We start from the raw sequence: 20,027 nt of genomic DNA on the forward strand, positions 1-20,027 counted from the left end.
GAGGCGGTAAATTTGAAAACTAACTAAATATTTCACGTACCGACGGAGAAGACTCCAGTAGACTTTAACAGAAGTGGGTTCGAGTTATTTCATGAAGACGCTTGAAGGAACTTTACAAGTAACATAAACTTAAGGCTACTGTAATAGTTTCATATTGGTGGATTTCATTCTATATTTTGATAAATATGTGAGGTTTAAAAATAACAAATTTCAAACAAAAGTCATTTAACCAAGATGTGTTCGTTCAAAAGTGTACGTAAGATTAACGTCTAGCGAGCAACCCGGTAAAAAACAAGGACAACTGAGTCGTGCCATGAGAAAACCAACATAGTGGGTTTGCGACCAGCATGGATCCAGACCAGCCTGCGCATTCGCGCAGTCTGGTCAGGATCCATACTGTTCGCTTTCAAAGCCTATAGCAATGAGAGAAACCATTAGCGAACAGCATGGATCCTGACCAGACTGCGCGGATGCGCAGTCTGGTCTGGATCCATGCTGGTCGCAAACCCACTATGTTGGTTATCTCATGGCATGGCTCATTAATATCAAACAGAGAATGCCATGTTCCAACAATGCAGCCTCCCCAAAACGAAACACAGCACGCAGATCTACACACTACAAACACACACACACACACGCGCATACAAAGCAAACACACGAGGACAAAACGAACAAATAAAGGAACACATTGTGGCACCGCCTTGGAACGGTCAGTGGCAAAAACACAACCGGGGAGCATAAACCGGTTTATGGAGCGCATCAAACCCCACTTTTTCCCCCACCATGCTCCAAGGCACGGGGCAGTATAAATAAAATAGAAAAAGTGGAAATTCCACAGGTCCACTCCAACACGACAAATACGAAAATGTTCCAGGCTCGGTTTGATTGAGCCTGTTCATGGACGGTAGTGGAAATGCATTCCAAAAGAATTCCCCGCCAGGTGAATCTCTAACACACGCAGCGGAAACAGAAGGCATGAAATGTAAAAGTTTACAACAATAACGTAGTAGTGTTGGTAATAAACAGTTTTTCTCATGGGAGTATGTTCACAAGATACTTGAAGGTCTAAGTCTGGTTCTTCATTTAAAAATTACAGTTACTAATAGTACGGAAAAACAACCTGCAAAATTTGGTCACTTCAGTTGCAAATTTACTAACAAATATTTTTCATCAGAAATTCTTTCTAAGCAAAGATACGTAAGTATGCAGGTATATATTACGTTTTGTACGTATTTTACATTTTTGCTACTGCTACTACTGCTAGTACCACTGTCGATTTCAAGGTTTTGCTACTACAGCTACTGCTACTGTTACAACTACTGCTGTTGCTGCTACTGATGCTACTACGGTTAGTGCTACTTCTACAACTGCTGCTTCTGCCAATTCTGCTACTGCTTACTACTACTACTACTGCTACTGCTACTGTTTCTACTGCTACTGCTTCTGCTGTGCCACTGATTCTATTGCTAATGCTTCTACTGTACTTGCTACTATTACTACTGCAGCTACTGCTTCTGCTACTGCTGCTGCTTTGCTACTGCTACTGCTGCAACTGCTTCTACTGCAACTGTAACTACTGCTGCTACTGACTGCGACTACTTCTACTGTCACTCCTGCTACTGCTATTGCTGCCGTTAATACTGCTACTGTCGCTACTGCTTATGCAACTGCCGCAACTGCTACTGTTACTACTGTTGCTACTATTAGGCTACGCGCTTGATTTTAATGCTACTGCTGCGACTGCTACTACTGCTACTGTGCTAATGCAGCTACTGCACTTGATACTAAGCAAATGCTACTGCTGCTGCTACTGGTATTGCTACTGCTGCTTTGCTATAGCTACTGCTGCAACTGCCTCTACTGCTACTACTGCAACTACTACTGCTACTGCTAATGTGGTTACTGCTACTTGCACTCCTGCTACTGCTACTAATACTTCTGCTTTGCTACTGCTGCTACTGCTGCAACTGCCTCTACTGCTAATACTGCAAATGTAACTACTATGGCTACTGTTAATGTGGTTACTACTACTTGCACTCCTGCTACTGCTACTCATAGTACTGCTGCTACTGATAATACCAGTGCTACTGCTGCTACTGCCAATTTTACGTGTTTGCTACTGCTTATGCTACTGCTGCGATTTCATTTGCCTGTTACACATTTTCTTATTCTGCTATTTCTGCTAAAGCTGCTACTGCTACTGTTGCTACTCAAGTACTCCTACTGCTGCTATTATTTCTACTATTGCTGCTTCTATTGCTGCTGGTGCTATTGCTGCTACTGCTTATACTGCTACTGCTGCTTCTGATAGTGATATTTCTGCTACTGTTGTGCCAGCTACTGCTGCTACTGCATCTGCTGAAACTACTACTAGCTGCCGCTACTGCTACTGCTGCTACTGACGATTTCACGTTTTTGCTACTGCTACTGATGCTACTGTTACTTTTGCTACTGCTACTGCTGCTACTGACGATTTCACGTTTTTGCTACTGCTACTGATGCTACTGTTACTTTTGCTACTGCTACTAGCTGCTACTGCTAGTGCTAATTTCACGCTTTTTGCTTCTGCTACTGCTGCTGATTTCGTATTTTCGCTGCTGTTAGTGCTGCTTCTGCTACTGCCAGATTAATATTTTTTAAGTTTGTTGCTGCTTTGGTCACTGTTACTGCTAACTTCCTATACAAATGCAAAATCAATATTCCCGCTCGATTTCCCTCTATAAGCAACGATAACATGACGCGATTTTGTTTAAATTTTAATATGTGATTTTCAACATAATTTTACAAACTTGTGGGACATTTCATATAATATTATGTGAAGGCTATTGCCAAAATATTAAGGGAGGAGGGCGTTAGAAGTTTTGTAAAATATATATGCATAATAATATTATGCAAGTAATATAAACGCATTGGAGTAATATAAATGAGATTGTTACAAATGTGAGTGCGTGCAAGAGAAGGTCTGTTCTGCTTGATCATTATCACAAAGAAGTAGAGTCACAGGTTCGTGCTTTCACTATCATTACATGATCAGAAAACATATATGAAAATCGAATTTATTTTAGTACATTCCAGGCAGATTGAATTTTCTGTGTTTTCTAGGTTAAAATGCGACTTTTCCAGTTCCAAACACTTACGGACATGAGTCCCCTTATCGATAATCCCGTCACATGTCAGCGATTATATCTATTTTAACTGCTGTGCATGTTATGTGATTTTATTTTGTCAAATGTCGTCTGTCTTGCACTTTATAATATTTAAGGTTGCACTTTTAATGCATTTTTCATTGTTCTCACACTTTCAGTGTACATCGTTTATAAACTTTATCATATATGTATATTTTTCTGTATTATAACATGTAAATTTATTACTCTATTGAAACCTGTTTTATGATAGACACACTATATAAAGAATCATTTACCGTTATGCAAGCGAAGGTCCGCTGCATACAGTATGTTTGTGCGAAAAGACTATAGTCAACAGACTTGACTTGTTCAACAGACCATTATAATTATGGTCGACAGAAAATAGTCAACAGACTATGGTCGATAATATGTATACTTGTATATGTATGGTTGTATGTGTCCCATGACTTTCTTTTTTTATACATGTACTGTTTTATATATAATTTAGGCGCCGTCACGCCAACATTCAATTAGCGTTTACTTAAAAAGAAATATTTTTAATTTTTTTTATAATAACTATATGTTTAATATAGAAAGAAAAGGCAGTTACTTTAGACACAATAATATCAAGGATGGCCTTTTCCGCGAATCTGCACGCGCGATCTGAACAAAATGGCGTCGTTCGAAAAATAAAACTTCAAGAACATTTACGTATAACTATTGTTCTCACAGTATAGACTTAAATTGTATTGACATGACTATTTTTCTGATTTTTCCTGTATCTAAGGATATTTTCATCAAAATCAGAAACTGTTCTTTTTTTATTGGAATGCCAATTACAATTTAGCACAGGCTATTTAGATGCTGGAAATACTGTTAGCATCCCAAATCGATATTCCTGCAATGTCTTGTGCATATCACCACGGTTCTCTACTCCTTTGCATTCTATGAAATATTATTTTTTTATAATTGTCGTCTGTATATGAAAAGATTTCTTGCTATTGCGGCTAATTCAGGTTGCATATTAAAATGAGTACTTGTTTGCTTTGAAATATTTGTTATAAATTATTTAACTGATTTATTATATATGAATATTTTTCCTTTATATGACATGTAAATATAGAACTCAGTTGAAATTTCTTTAAGAATGAATATGCTATATAATGACCAAATCCCACCATTACAAATGAAGGTCCGCTGCATACAGTTTATCTACGTGATATGACTACGGTCAACTTTGCTTATGAAACAGAATATTGAAATAATTACGGCTGTATGTGTCCCTTGACCTTCACTTTTTTTTTTTATAAATGTGACGTCTTTGTCTGAAGATGCACGTCAGAAAGTACTATATGGCTATTTAAATGTATTCGCTGCTAACAATGTGTATTGTCTTTATAAATTTATTTCGACCATTCGGATAATGACGGGGCTATTGTAATGTTGTATGCTTTAAGGTTGAAAGTTTTATTGCATTATATCATTTTAATAACTGGCTCTAAAGAACACATATAATTCTATGTTTTGGTTTAGGGGTCAGATACCACAAAGATGGAGGTCAACTTGATGAGATATTGTAAATGGTGACTGACTGAAGTTTTTTCCGGCAAGGTTACCTTTTAACAGTAATTTCCTAAATACTGATTCTTAGTGAAGTAAAAGAAAGCTTTGTTTAGGGATCACAGATGTCATGGTTACTTCAAAACTTATCCACAGCATAATACAGAAGAAAAACTTAAAATTATCTTTTTTAATGGACTCCTTAAAGGATATTCACCAAACTTGGTCAGGGCTCAGAAGCAATGCCAGTGTTAAAGTCCTCTTCAGGTGATTGTGATATGTGACCGATCTGTATTCAACGCAATATTCAGTATATGTGCTGGATTAGAGTTAAAGCTTTGGGCTAAAATTAAAACTTTGAGGAAGACAAATCTGTGAAAATATATTTCTGATTTCTTCTAAATTAAATAATAAACGTATTTATTGTATCGCTTAGCGGCAAATGGTCAAAACTATGTCATAGGTCCTCCGGACCTCGAGCAAAAGTTTTCCTATTAATCGGCAGGCCATTCAGTAAGGACATAATATACACCTTTAGCCCGTATCATGCTGGACACATCTGATTCTGCCTTTGCGACCAGTGTAGATCATGATCAGCCTGCACATCCGTGCAGTGTGATCATGATCTGCACTGTTCGCCATTCAGTCATTATCTTTTGGTAATCGCCACTTTCTAACAGTTAATGGTACTATCCAAATTGAAAGATGGACAATCGAAATTTAGCAGGGTAAGGGTTAGTATGCTGAAAACTATCATACTAAGGTAGCTATGGGTAAGAATGAATTCGTGACCTAGATTAAAATGTGACTTTTCAATGTCCAAACACTGTTTTGTAATAGTGTTTAATATGTACATGAGTCCCATATCGATATTCTCGTTACATGTCGGCGATTATATCTCAACTACCGCGTGCATGTTATGTAATTTTATTTTGTCAAATGCCGTCTGCTTGTGAAATGATTTCTTGCTCTTTATGATATTTAAGGTTGCACTTTTAATGCATTTGTTATTATTCTCACACTTTCAATGTACATCATTTATAAACGTTATGAAATATGAATATTTTATTTTATTATAACATGTAAATATCTAACTCTATTGAAACCTGGTTTATGATAGACACACTATATAAAGAATCGATTACGGTTAAGTACCTGAAGGTCCGCTGCATACAGTATATATCTGTGTGATATCTGTGTGAAATGATTACGGTCAACAATATGTAACAAAAATAAGGAAACAAATACTTCGACTGTATGTGTCCCTTGACTTTCTTTTATATATTTTTGTTTTTCTTTCATTACAATATCATAAAGTATTATTATTTAGCCGCCAGAATTACTAATAACTTATGATAAAAATACTTATTTATATAATCATTATTTTTGTGGATACAAAACTCATATATGTTACAATTGCTCGATTTTGTTTTGCTTTATGCAATGCATTTTAACACGAAGATATACTGCCAACGCATTTCCAGTAGTACACATAAATTTTGAGGATTGATATGCACCTTTGGTTCACTTTTATACTAACGTTAGTTTTGAGGAAATGCAGTTTCTTATCCAAGTTAGCTTGTCAACAGTGCTTTCTATCTTTTACCATAATTGGTAACTTTTTGTTAAAGGCAACACAGAAAATTACTCGTTTCCACATCTTTATGAATATTCATATAGCCTACCTACTAATGTGATATTGCACGAGTACCAAATCGATATTTGTTATCTACTCCTTTGCATTCTATGCAATATTCTTTTTGTTACAATTGTCGTCTGTATTTGAAAAGGTTTCTTGCTTTTTCTGACTAATTCAGATTGCATAATAAAATGAATACTTGTTTGCTTTGACATATTTGTTATAAATTATTTAACTGATTTATTATGTATGAATATTTTTCTTTATTATTGTATGCAAATATTGAACTCATTTGAAATCTGTTTTATTATGTATATGCTATATAATGATTGAATCACAGTACATTGAAGCGAAGGTCCGCTGCATTTAGTTTATCTACGTGGTATGACTACGGTCAACTTTGCTTATGAAACAGAAATATTGAAATTACAGCTGTATGTATCCCTTGACCTTCACTTTTTAGAAGTGTGACGTCATTGTCCAAAGATTCATGAAAAGCGAATATACATTTGTTAAAGCGAGAGCATTTGGCCTTTTTAGGGGCCGCTAGAGCTAAAAATAAAACATCCTTTAATTGAATTTTTCTGATGAACCGTTTGATGTATTTTCACCGAACTTAATTTGTAGCATCTTTATTAGGCCGCAGCCAACTTTGTTCAATTGGGACACTTTACCTCTTTTAGAGGCTGCTAGAGCTAAAAGTAGAAACACCTTTAGACAGCGCCTCATGAACTACTTGATGATCTTCGTCATACTTGGTCTGCAGCATCATTATAAGGTCCTCTTCGAAATTTGTTTATATAGGGGCACTTGGTCCCTATTAGGGACCACTATACCTAAAAGTAGAAATGCCTTTAAACGACTTCTTCGCATTAACCACTACTATTTAATGGATCTTCATCAAACTTGGTGTGTAGCATCATCGTAATGTCCCCTGCCATTATTTTACAGATAGGGACGGCTAGCCTCTTCTCTAAGGTCCAATTAAGCTGAAAATATAAACACCTTTCAATGACCGCTTCTCATATGAACTGCTTGATGAATCTTCATCAAAGTACTGCTGTAATTATTCGTCGTAGGATAAACGAAAGAAACTTGCAACCCTACGAAACCTTTGTGAAAAATTGAAAGAGAACCATTTAAATTGTTAAAGTGCGGTGTTTAGTTTTGCCATTTGAAAAATGTTAGATAAAAGATGAAAGTTAGATGAAAATCTCATAAACTTCTTGTCTTATTACAATTCGCCAACCATCTTTTTTTAAAGATATTTCTTTTTAGGAACAGATTTTAATCAGATTGCTGTATATACATACAGTTAAACAGCTTAAAGGGACTCTACCAAATAAAATACTCCTCTAAACTAACCTCCCACAGGCAAAAAAATAATCTGAATGAATAATATCGATATGAAGTTGTCAGCAGCAGAAGTAGCAGTAGCAGTAGCAGCAGCAAAAATGTGAAATTAGCAGTTGTAGCTGTAGCAGTAGTAGTAAAAACGTGACATTAGCAGTAGCAGTAGCAGCAGCAAAAATGTGAAATTGGCAGTAGCAGTTGTAACTGTAGCAGTAGTAGTAAAGACGTGACATTAGCAGTAGCAGTAGCAGCAGCAAAAATGTGAAATTGGCAGTAGCAGTTGTAGGTGTAGCAGCAGTAGTAAAAACGTGACATTAGCAGTAGCAGTAGCAGCAGCAAAAATGTGAAATTGGCAGTAGCAGTTGTAGGTGTAGCAGCAGTAGTAAAAACGTGACATTAGCAGTAGCAGTAAGTACAGCAGCAAAAATGTGAAACTGGCAGTAGCAGTTGTAGCATCAGTAGTAAAAACGTGACATAAGCAGTGGCAGTAGCAGTAGCAGTAGCAAAAATGTGAAATTGGCAGTAGCAGTTGTAGCTGTAGCAGCAGTAGTAAAAACGTGACATTAGAAGTAGCAGTAGCAGCAGCAAAAATGTGAAATTGGCAGTAGCAGTTGTAGGTGTAGCAGCAGTAGCAGCAGCAAAAAATGTGAAATTGGCAGTAGCAGTTGTAGCATCAGTAGTAAAAACGTGACATTAGCAGTAGCAGTAGCAGCAGCAAAAATGTGAAATTGGCAGTAGCAGTTGTAGGTGTAGCAGCAGTAGTAAAAACGTGACATTAGCAGTAGCAGTAGCAGCAGCAAAAATGTGAAATTGGCAGTAGCAGTTGTAGGTGTAGCAGCAGTAGTAAAAACGTGACATTAGCAGTAGCAGTAGCAGCAGCAAAAATGTGAAATTGGCAGTAGCAGTTGTAGCTGTAGCAGCAGTAGTAAAAACGTGACATTAGCAGTAGCAGTAGCAGCAGCAAAAATGTGAAATTGGCAGTAGCAGTTGTAGTTGTAGCAGCAGTAGTAAAACGTGACATTAGCAGTAGCAGTAAGTACAGCAGCAAAAATGTGAAACTGGCAGTAGCAGTTGTAGCATCAGTAGTAAAAACGTGACATAAGCAGTGGCAGTAGCAGTAGCAGTAGCAAAAATGTGAAATTGGCAGTAGCAGTTGTAGCTGTAGCAGCAGTAGTAAAAACGTGACATTAGAAGTAGCAGTAGCAGCAGCAAAAATGTGAAATTGGCAGTAGCAGTTGTAGGTGTAGCAGCAGTAGCAGCAGCAAAAAATGTGAAATTGGCAGTAGCAGTTGTAGCATCAGTAGTAAAAACGTGACATTAGCAGTAGCAGTAGCAGCAGCAAAAATGTGAAATTGGCAGTAGCAGTTGTAGGTGTAGCAGCAGTAGTAAAAACGTGACATTAGCAGTAGCAGTAGCAGCAGCAAAAATGTGAAATTGGCAGTAGCAGTTGTAGGTGTAGCAGCAGTAGTAAAATCGTGACATTAGCAGTAGCAGTAGCAGCAGCAAAAATGTGAAATTGGCAGTAGCAGTTGTAGCTGTAGCAGCAGTAGTAAAAACGTGACATTAGAAGTAGCAGTAGCAGCAGCAAAAATGTGAAATTGGCAGTAGCAGTTGTAGGTGTAGCAGCAGTAGCAGCAGCAAAAAAATGTGAAATTGGCAGTAGCAGTTGTAGCATCAGTAGTAAAAACGTGACATTAGCAGTAGCAGTAGCAGCAGCAAAAATGTGAAATTGGCAGTAGCAGTTGTAGGTGTAGCAGCAGTAGTAAAAACGTGACATTAGCAGTAGCAGTAGCAGCAGCAAAAATGTGAAATTGGCAGTAGCAGTTGTAGCTGTAGTGGCAGTAGCAGCAACAAAAACGTGAAATTGGCAAAGCATCAGTAGCAATAGAAGCAGTAGCAGAAAGTACAGCAGCAGAAGTAACAGCAAATGCAGTAGCATTAGATCCAGTAACAGTAGCAGCAGTAGCAGTAGCAACAGTAGTAGCAACACCAGTTGTATCAGTAACATTAGAAGTAGTGACAGTAGTATTAGTATCAGTAGCAGTTGAAGCAGTGGCAGCATAAGCAGTTGTATCAGTAACACTAGAAGTAGTGGCAGTAGTATTAGTAGCAGCAGTAGCAGTAGCAGCAATAGTAGCAGTAGCAGTAGCATGCAGTAGCAATTGTAAACAGTAATAGTAGCAGTAGCAGCAGCAGCAAGTAGTATCAATGTCACTGCTACTGTCAATTTCACGATTTTGCTACTGCTACTACTACTGCATTTTTCACATTTTTGCTATTACTGCTAAGTCCACTGCTGATTTCATGGTTTTGCTAATACTACTACTACTGCTGCAAATGCATTTTTCACATTTTTGCTATTACTGCTAAGTCCACTGCTGATTTCATGGTTTTGCTAATACTACTACTACTGCTGCAAATGCATTTTTCACATTTTTGCTACTACTGCTAAGTCCACTGCCGATTTCACATTTTTGCTACTACTACTACTACTGCTGCTAATGCATATTTTACGTTTTTGCTACTGCTGCTAGTACCACTGCCTATTTCACATTTTTGCTACTATTACTACTACTACTATTATTTCTTTTCTTTTGAACAAGTCGACATCATATTTTAGTGTAACATACATGTTTTGTCCTTTTTGGCATGATGGAAAGTATTTCAGACAGTCAGACGTGCTGTATTGGATAACTATAAGCAAGTCAGACATGCTGTATTGGATAACTATAAGCAAGTCAGACATGCTGTATTGGATAACTATAAGCAAGTCAGACGTGCTGTATTGGATAACTATAAGCAAGTAAGTTATATCTATAATGTTTTCTCATTATATATTGTTGTTGTTGTTTTGTTGTTATTGTTATTGTTTTTGTTTTGTTGTTCTTGTTGTTTTTCATTAATGCAGGGACGAACAATATCATGAATTATTAAATATTTAGCCTGTAGAATTACTAATATCTTTTTTTTAAAATATTTTGGATACAGAACTCTCATATATAACAATTGTTAGATTTTTTTTTATTTTAAGGAGTGTATTTTAAGCACGACGATACTGCCAATGCATAGCCATTTGTACACGTAAATTCTAAGGATTGATGTTCATTATACTTTAATATTATATACCCTTCTCAAATGCGCTCGTTTGATTGGTCGAAATGAGTGCACGCGCGGGTCTGCAAAAAGCGATATTGACCTACAAAAGTGATAATGACTCATGTAAAATCACTTTTTCTTATACGTATGAAATCTTAGCCAGTCAAATGAATGCATTTGAGAAAGGCATATAATATGCGTCCACGGTCAATATCCTTTTTTACAGGTCCGTAAAACACATATTGACCTCAACATAAGTCAATACATTGTGTAATTGTATATTATTAACGTTAGTCCTGGTGTTTTCTCATCCAAGTTAGCTTATTACCACTGCTACATATATTTTACCATAATCGGTAACTTTTTGTAAAAGGCAACAAAGGAAATGACTCGTTAATATTTCCTTGCCATATCTTGTTCATATGCTCTCTACTGCTTTGCATTCTGTGAAATTCTATTTTTTTATTGTCGTCTGTATATGAAAAGGTTTCATGCTCTTGCGATTATTTTCAGGTTGCATATTAAAATGAGTACGTGTCTGCTTTAATTTATCTATTTTAAACTATGTACTAATTTATTATATATGAATATTTTTCTTTAGTATGGCATGCAACTATTAAACTCAATTCAAATCTTTTTTATAATGTATATACTATATAACGTCAGAATCACATCCGCATGATAGAAGGTCCTCTGCATACAGTCTATCCACGTAATACGACCCAAAAAAAGACGTAGTTCTGCATATGAAATAGAATATTGTGATAGTTATGGCTGCATGTGTCCCTTGATCTTCACTTTTTTTTTAATAATAGTGTGACGTCATGTCCAAATATGCGCATCATAAATTATTTCAAAAAGTGAATAGCTGACAATTTAATTATACAATGTTCTTTTTTTCATTTTCTAACTAACAAACAAACAAAATTAAGATTGTTATTTTATAAGTTGAGTTCGACTAAGAATAATTGGGCTATTGTACCGTTTAATGCCTTAAGGTTAAAAGTTTTATGACATCATATCATTTTAGTCACTGACACTAGGGGACAGATATATCTTGGTTTGGGGGTCAGATACCACACAGTTGAAGGTCAACTTGATAAGATATTGTAAATGGTTTTTGATTCATGTTTTTCTGCCAATGTTGTCCTTTTCACAATACCTTCTTGATTACTGGGTCTTGGTGAATTGGAAGAAAACCTTGAAATCTCCAGTGTCCTTTCGTATTTTATGTTTGTATATTATCTTGTTTGTCGTTGGTGTTTCTTTCCTTCCCCCCCCGTCCCCCGTCGCTCCCCCCACCAACCCCTAAGATTTACGCCCCTCCCCTTTTACTTTGAGTGATGTTAGGTGCCAACGATATTTTGTGTCTCCGGCCTTCCTGAGCGGTGCCCACTGTTGTTGTTTTTCCTGATTGTTTGCCGTATGTGTGCGTGCGTACGTGTGTCTTTGGCGGAATCCCACTATGTCCCCCATGATTGTTTTTTTTCTTCTGTGTGTGTCTTTGTCTCTGTTAGTTGTGTATGTGTGTTTGTGTTTGTTTTGTGTACGTGCGTGTTTGTGCTAACGTGGTTTCCAATGTTGGAAGACGTTTTATGAGCGTGGCCTTCTCTGTTGAATATTCATTCTTGCTTTTTTCCCAACACGCCAACCCTTTTGCCTACCCCTTACCATTTTTGTATTTAGAATATAATTAAAACATACTTGTTGTTGGATTTTTGAAGCAACCCGTTTTCTGTATTGTTCCGTTACAGTTTCTTTTTGTTTCGGCCTACTTTGCAATGCATGGTTCTATGGCGGTGTTCGGGGTGCTGTTTGCTTCCGGAAAACGGTCACTGGGAATAACGGACCAACAAACTTCCAACCGTCTTCCTGTTATCACATTCATATGCTCCTCTATATTATTCTTTGTATCTAGTATACACATCCCTTCTCCTAATACCCCTCATCCCTTACGTGCAGTCATTGAATATCTTTATACATACTTTACTGAACACAAAACTCGTCTCCACTGGTATATTGCTACTTCTGTTACATTACAGAAATAGCATGTGTGAAATCGATAAACCCGCAAGATGTTGTCCATAATTTCTTCTATCTTTTGCATTTTGTTTTATTATTTTCTTTAATTGTCGTCTGCATCTGAAAAGATTTCTAGATCAAATAACTAGACACAGTTTCATATTGTACGCTTTTCTCAATATTTGAACATTTTTATTGTAAGTCATTTAAGCAATTTAATATATATGAATATAATTATTCTTTGTTATAACATGCAAATGTGTATCCTATTAGTAACCTATTTTAGTATTTGTACACTATATAATAAAGCAACCAAACATATTTCAAATGAAGGTCCGCTGCATATAGTGTATATATATGATATGACTACGGTCAGAACTTGCATAAAAATTGAAACATATTAGTGTCACTACTATATGTGTCCCTTGACCTTCACTTTTTATTGTTTTATGACCCGTCACGTGACGTCCACAGGCACCAGATCAGCGTTCAGAAAAATCTAAATGACTAACTAAGTTGATTTGTTCTATTAATGTTTTGTTTGTTTTTTAAATAAGGAAAATGTAGTTGCTATATTTTTAGCTAGACAATTAGAATAAAAATGAGGGCTTATGTACTCGGCGTCGTCGTTGCTTTATAGTTTTAGAGTTTTATGGCACGATTCTAGATTTCAGTAAAGACCCTTTTACTATAAAACGTCAGAAAAAATGGCTTTGATAAGGAGCAGATAACTCCTGATATGGGATACTAAAAGGTGAAGGTCAACTTAGTCAGTTGGCTAAAATTTCTTAGAAACGCTTATCATGCTGAACACGATTCATTCTGCCTTGCAACCAGTGCATATCATGATCAGCCTACACATCCGTGCAGTCTGATCATGATCTGCACTGCTCGTTATTCAGTCAGTATCTTTTAGGTAAGCACCTCATCATATCTCATTAATATACACGTAACAAAACTTCAAATGCCTCTTCGATATTTTGGAACTATTCTCGGTCTTACTAATAGTACATTCATGAAATTCCCCAAACGTTTACAGAAATCTGTTGTTAATAGCAATGTTATTGTAACGAATAATGCAGTATTATTAAAATGTATTTCATTCTAGTTAACACATCTACCTACTTTTAATTAGTCACACGGTTTTGTTTTTATTATACGAGCGATTGTCATTATCAGAAAACAGAGGTGTTGAAGATAAGGCACGATTAAGAAATAATCATAAATATTCAACGGGGAAACCACGTACAACAACTCGTAGCCACCACATAGCCACCCCAAACAACAACTCACAGCACGCGGACGGGCATACGATTAGTACACGCACGTGCACAGACAGCGAACGCACGAAGACAAAGCGAACAATCAGATAACACTGTGGGGCACAGTAGCGACCACTAAAATGCTGGAGATAGTAGTGAACCATTAAGTGTTGTGAACATTAATGAACACAAAGATGCTGCGAACAGTAGCGACCACTAAAATGTTGTAGACAGTAGTGAACATTAGTGAACAATTAGATGCTGTGGATAGTAGTGAACCATAAAGTGTTGTGAACATTAATGAACACAAAGATGCTGCGAACAGTAGCGACCACTAAAATATGCTGTAGATAGTAGTGAACCATAAAGTGTTGTGAACATTAGTGAACACTTAGATGCTGTGAACAGTAGCGAACACTTAAATGCTGTGGATAGTGGTGAATCATAAAGTGTTGTGAGAATGAATGAACGAACACTTTGATGCTGTTAACAGTAGCGAACACTAAAATGCTATGAACAGTAGTGAAAACTTAGATGTTGTGAGCAGTAGACTAAGTTAGATATATGATTTATCTCACAGACTATGTCATATGATTAATTCTCTGTGAACATTTCAGTGGATAGAAAAATAAAGAGAGGCGGAGTGCATAAAATGTGCGGAACAACAAGCAGGCCTAATTAGATTTAGAAAAAAAAGCATTACATCTTCGAAGTTAGACACAATTGTATTTTTCTTTTCAATTTGCATCTCTTTGAACCATAAGAAAATCTCTTATCTTTAATGTCGGTTCTGCCATTGAGCTGAAAATCTTTAGACAGAAAACGGCGTGGCCAGTCATATTTCCGGATCTTTTCAATTTATTTTCCTCATAGACCGTTGCGGATTTTAAGCATTGAGTCTACAGCTACCAGACTACTTGGGCATTCATATTTCCGGGCTCATTTCGAGTTACTCATGCTAAACTTTATAATTATTTTCATTAATTAGTTTACGTTTGACTCATGCAGCGGAACTTTGTCTGTGTTCTTACAACAGAGGATGTCACTACACCTTTTTCTCCGACTATGTCTAGCTTTTCTCTTTCATGTCCTAATTGTTTCCTAAACTCCCACACCCTATTCAGGTTTTCTGTAATGAGAAGAATAGAAAAACAATAGCCTCTCACGATAATGAAAATAATCCTGTGTGTATTGACGTGCCTACAATACGAGTGAAAGTGTCTAACCATTGTTTTACTATTTTGACATAAACAATAGAGGAGAAATCGGATGGCGTTATGTTTTGGGTTATTAACGGAAGTAAGCAGCGCCACCTTCAGTTCCCGTTGTTAAACAAGAATCCGCGAGACATTTAATTAACGGAATTGCTGATTCAGAAAAATGTGACAGGTATAATGACAGGGTCAGGAAGTTTATAATTGACAGAAGACTTTTAGTTTTGTTTGTTTTGAAGAAGAATCACTGATGGTACAGTAATTCATTTTGACAACAATTAAAATTGTGACTGTGTACACTTACTAATTAGGCATTCGTTACCGTTTTAGTCGCGAGTGTTTTTGATCCGGGTACATTGTTAAGTGACGTAGATAATCATCTCGTCTGCTTGGCGATAGGCCGAAAAATTATACCCTAAATTAAGGGGGTCGTAATTAGAACAAAAAGTGACAGGTCTGTGTTTTAAAATGATTCACAACCGAGCGTGTGTATATCCCGCGTTTGATTTTACCATCACTTGTCATTGTCAGACAGTTTTGTAAATAACTATTAAATGTTTTTCGCATATCTGAAGATATGGTATGTATAAATGCTTTTTAAAAATGCTGCCTATGTAAAACCAGTTAAATATAAACAGTATAGAATAAGGGATCTAAGAGAAAAGTTAAAGAAACGAGAAATATTTTCACTATTGTATATTTATATAAAAGTACAATATTATTATGTACCAGTATAATGTTAGTTATTAAACATCAACATTTAGTACAAATGTTGGTTGACATTTTAAAACCGCTTAATTAAGGATTGCGAAATACAGTATTAAGTAAAGTGGCCTATACAGCATGTATATGTTCGTTGAAACTACAATAAAAACAAGTTTTATTGACAACGTATATGAGTATAATTTGTTGTAGGCGACAACCTCTCTCATACGACATATACCTTTATATCCGCCATTTCTGTTTTATTTGGTTGAGGAGGTTGAGGGTGTGTGTGGGGGAGGGGGTGGGGGGGGGAGGGGGCGCAGTCTATTACATATTTAACATTGCAGCACAATAGGTATATTACTATTAGAAAGGCATTTTGAAATCCTTCCCAAACGAAACAAAGATTTCTTTGGAACTTTTTCAAGAATATTTCTTAAACACATTATCACGGGTGTAAGTAATATCATTTACTTGTTAAAATATCTTCTAACAGAAATGTGTTATCAAGTCAAGCATATAATCTCAGAATTATTTGAAAATGTATTTCCACTGTTTAACCCGGCTTTAGCCAGCTGGCGGCAAGTGATTTTGCCTATGCGACCAGTGCAGATCATAGTTATGGTCTGCATTGTTCGCTGTCCAGTCAGTAAATTTTCAGTGAACACCCCTTCGAATAATTAGTGGTACTGTTCAGATTGAATGATAGACCAGTCTATTTTAATAATTTAACAGGCTAAAGGTTAAGTCGAGATAAACACACTTTTCAAAAGTATCCCCAGGCATGACAAGCATTTCTGGTCTTGTGCACGCAGCCTTTTGCGTCTGTCATCGTCCACATATAAACACGTACCCCTATTTCCTTGTGGAGTGATGTGTGGATGGCACCATTCTTTGAATGCGGCTATTCGTATTTGATTTTTGTCTTTCTTTCTTTTTCACAAGCCCAAATTAAGTTGAAGATTGTTTTTTTCCTTTTTCCGCCCTGTCAACTTCTTGAAATAACCAGGAAAAAAGTTTAAAGGGGCATAACTCAATTATTTAACCCTTATCATGCTGGACACGACTGATTCTTCCTTTGCGACAAGTGTAGATCATGATAAGCCTGCACATCCGTGCAGTCTGATCAAGATCTGCACTGTCCGCTGTTCAGTTAGTATCTTTTGGTAAGCACCCCGTTTAACAGTTAATGGTAAAGTCCAAATCGAAAAGTGGACAAGTTCATTACAGAAATTTAGCAGGGTAAGGTTTAGAACAAGATAACAACAGGTATAAAACAATTAAAAGTTATATATCAATTTCTTAAAGTATTTGACCCGTAAAGTCATTTGGTAATTTCCGTTCAAATGCGTTTTCTCCATATACGACTTCGGCATTTCCAGGTATGGAAAGCCGAGTATTTGTTTCAGCTACATAATGACCGAACAATATCGAAGATTGCGTAATCGCACGGAATTTGCCGAGCATTATTGCGGGTCTAATACCTTATGAGTACACTATTAAGTTAAGTTAAATAACAATAATCTTCCAGTTTCATCTTCATAGTCATTTTTGCATTGTTAACATTTCACTTGATAAACGACCTCACATTTGTTCATCTTGTCTGTCTTATCTTTCAATTGTGTGACCTGCGAGTGAATGGAATAGAATGGCCGATGGTATATATTAACACCATGTTTCTTAAAAAATCCTGTGTAAGGCTTCTGATATTCCTCGAATTTACATTTATTTTTATCGCGTAACTCACATAGTAATAAAGACTTTTCACTAAGATGTTGTTGTTTTCATACATAGATACTACTAAGGACCCAGTTTTCTTGAAAGTGCATCCTTAATTTCAAAATGGTAAACATAAATTTGTAGGCGTAGCTCTTTAAGTAAAATGACTGCCGTTAAATGGCTGACCTGCATATTTTACAAAATGCTATTTAAACATCGTGGCTGCTTGGCGTTCGTCGCTTTCTTCGAATAACTTGCCTCACATCGCTTTGGGCTCAAACCCTAGCTCAGAGTGTATAATTCTTTCAGTTGTCCAGCTAGCTTGCATTGTGGTGCTTCTATCCGGTACCAGACTGTGTCTGGAATGATGTTCGGAGATGCAACGTGATCGTTGAAAGCTGAATGGTAGACGCTGTTTAAGTTTGACTTAAAAACCACGAACAAAACAATATTTCAGGTGGGGTTGTCATGTACAAATGGTGACAGCAGAGCGATTTTTATTTGTCCTACATAGGACTTTCTGTTTCCTACGTAGGACTTACTATCTCCTACGTAGGACTTACTATTTCCTACGTACGACTTACTATTTCCTACGTAGGACTTACTATCTCCTACGTACGACTTACTATCTCCTACGTACGACTTACTATCTCCTACGTACGACTTACTATCTCCTACGTACGACTTACTATTTCCTACGTATGACTTACTATCTCCTACGTACGACTTACTATCTCCTACGTAGGACTTACTATTTCCTACATAGGACTTAGTAGGATATAGTATCTCCTACGTAGCAGATACTAAGTCCTACGTAAGACAAATTTAAATCTCTCTGCTGGTACCAGGACACTGTCATATAAACATAATAAAGTCTATGTAAATGAACATATCAACTATGTACAAAGTTCTCAGAACATACTCAAGTAGCTTGAAAATGTTTTATTTTGAAGCCGAAACAAAAATCAGATGATGATTACTATTTTTAAATCACCAACCAATGCAAGTATTACATGACAAGGGAAGCTACTGCAATAACTTATTAACTATAAATAGAATAAGAGTGAGCTCTCTTTCTAAAATATACCGAAGTAAAGCAATGATGTTTATTTCACTTTTATCTTTTCTTACAGTGTTTGACGACAATTTACTCGCGTTTTTTTCGTATGCAACTTAATAAATATCTTATGCTGTGGTTAAGTTCTTTGACAATCCTTCATAGCAGACTAAAATATGTATAAAATATCCAACATTTTTACAGTTTTAAGTTTTAAAAAGTTATTTCATACGTGTATCATTGCTAAACACAATATGAAAGTGAACTACCACTATAGAAACTGGAAGCCTGTTATCAAAGGACTGCTTCTGTATGACATTTCAGTACGAATGTAGCTCTGCATAAATAATTTATTTACATATTAAGTAAAGTTAAACATTTTTGAAAAGAATTTTCTATAGTTGAAGTAAAAAAATCTAAAGGGAAAATATTTTAATGAAAGATATGCATCGAATACCTTTAATTTGTAATTATGCATATCATCGACACTTTCATCTCGGATTATTTCTCTACTGAGTATAGTAAAAGATCATTTCGTACTACGAGTTAAACTTCAAAGGAATGATCAGCACAAAGTCGAGCTGTGCATATTTTACGATTTGAATTAATTTCTGTTGAATTATGGCCCTTCAATTTTTATAAACGAAGTCAACATGGAGGTTCTTTTCTGGACTTTATCTTCAGAAATGCTTGTTGGATTTAAACGAAACTTCACAGGAAGATAGGTACTAAGCCGAGTTATATATGTCTGGATGTTCTACTCCGATGTAGCTCATTGCAGAGTTGAAGCGGTCTTCTGCGCATGCCCGGAAGTGACTATCAATTAGTGCGCACGGCAAAAATAAGCAAATTTTTGCATGTTTGCACGCATTAAGTGTATAATATGTTTGATATACTGAGTAAAGGTTAGGATTAGTATCACCATGGTTACAAAATATATACATTTAAAATACTTTTAGTTCAAATTTCTTGAATCCGGTATATACCGGAGTCTCTAGTTTATACCGGCGCTCCAAGTCTGCATTCAGTCACAATCGTTCTACTCATGTTATTAGAGTAGAGTAAAGTCCCTTCAATATCATTTGTTTTATGAAATTTGTTTTGAGTATAGTATTAAAGCAAGTTTGCATATATGTTACAGCCGAAAGTTTATGCAGCAAGAGAGTATTATTCCTTTATTAACACTTATGGAGTTTCTGAAATGATAAAGCTCCTTTAGATTTGTTGTTCTCGTTTACATACGTGATTATGTTCATGCCATGGTGATACTTATCT

The sequence above is a fragment of the Mercenaria mercenaria genome, chromosome 15 (genome assembly GCF_021730395.1).
Source record: "Mercenaria mercenaria strain notata chromosome 15, MADL_Memer_1, whole genome shotgun sequence".
Taxonomy (NCBI): Eukaryota; Metazoa; Mollusca; class Bivalvia; order Venerida; family Veneridae; genus Mercenaria; species Mercenaria mercenaria.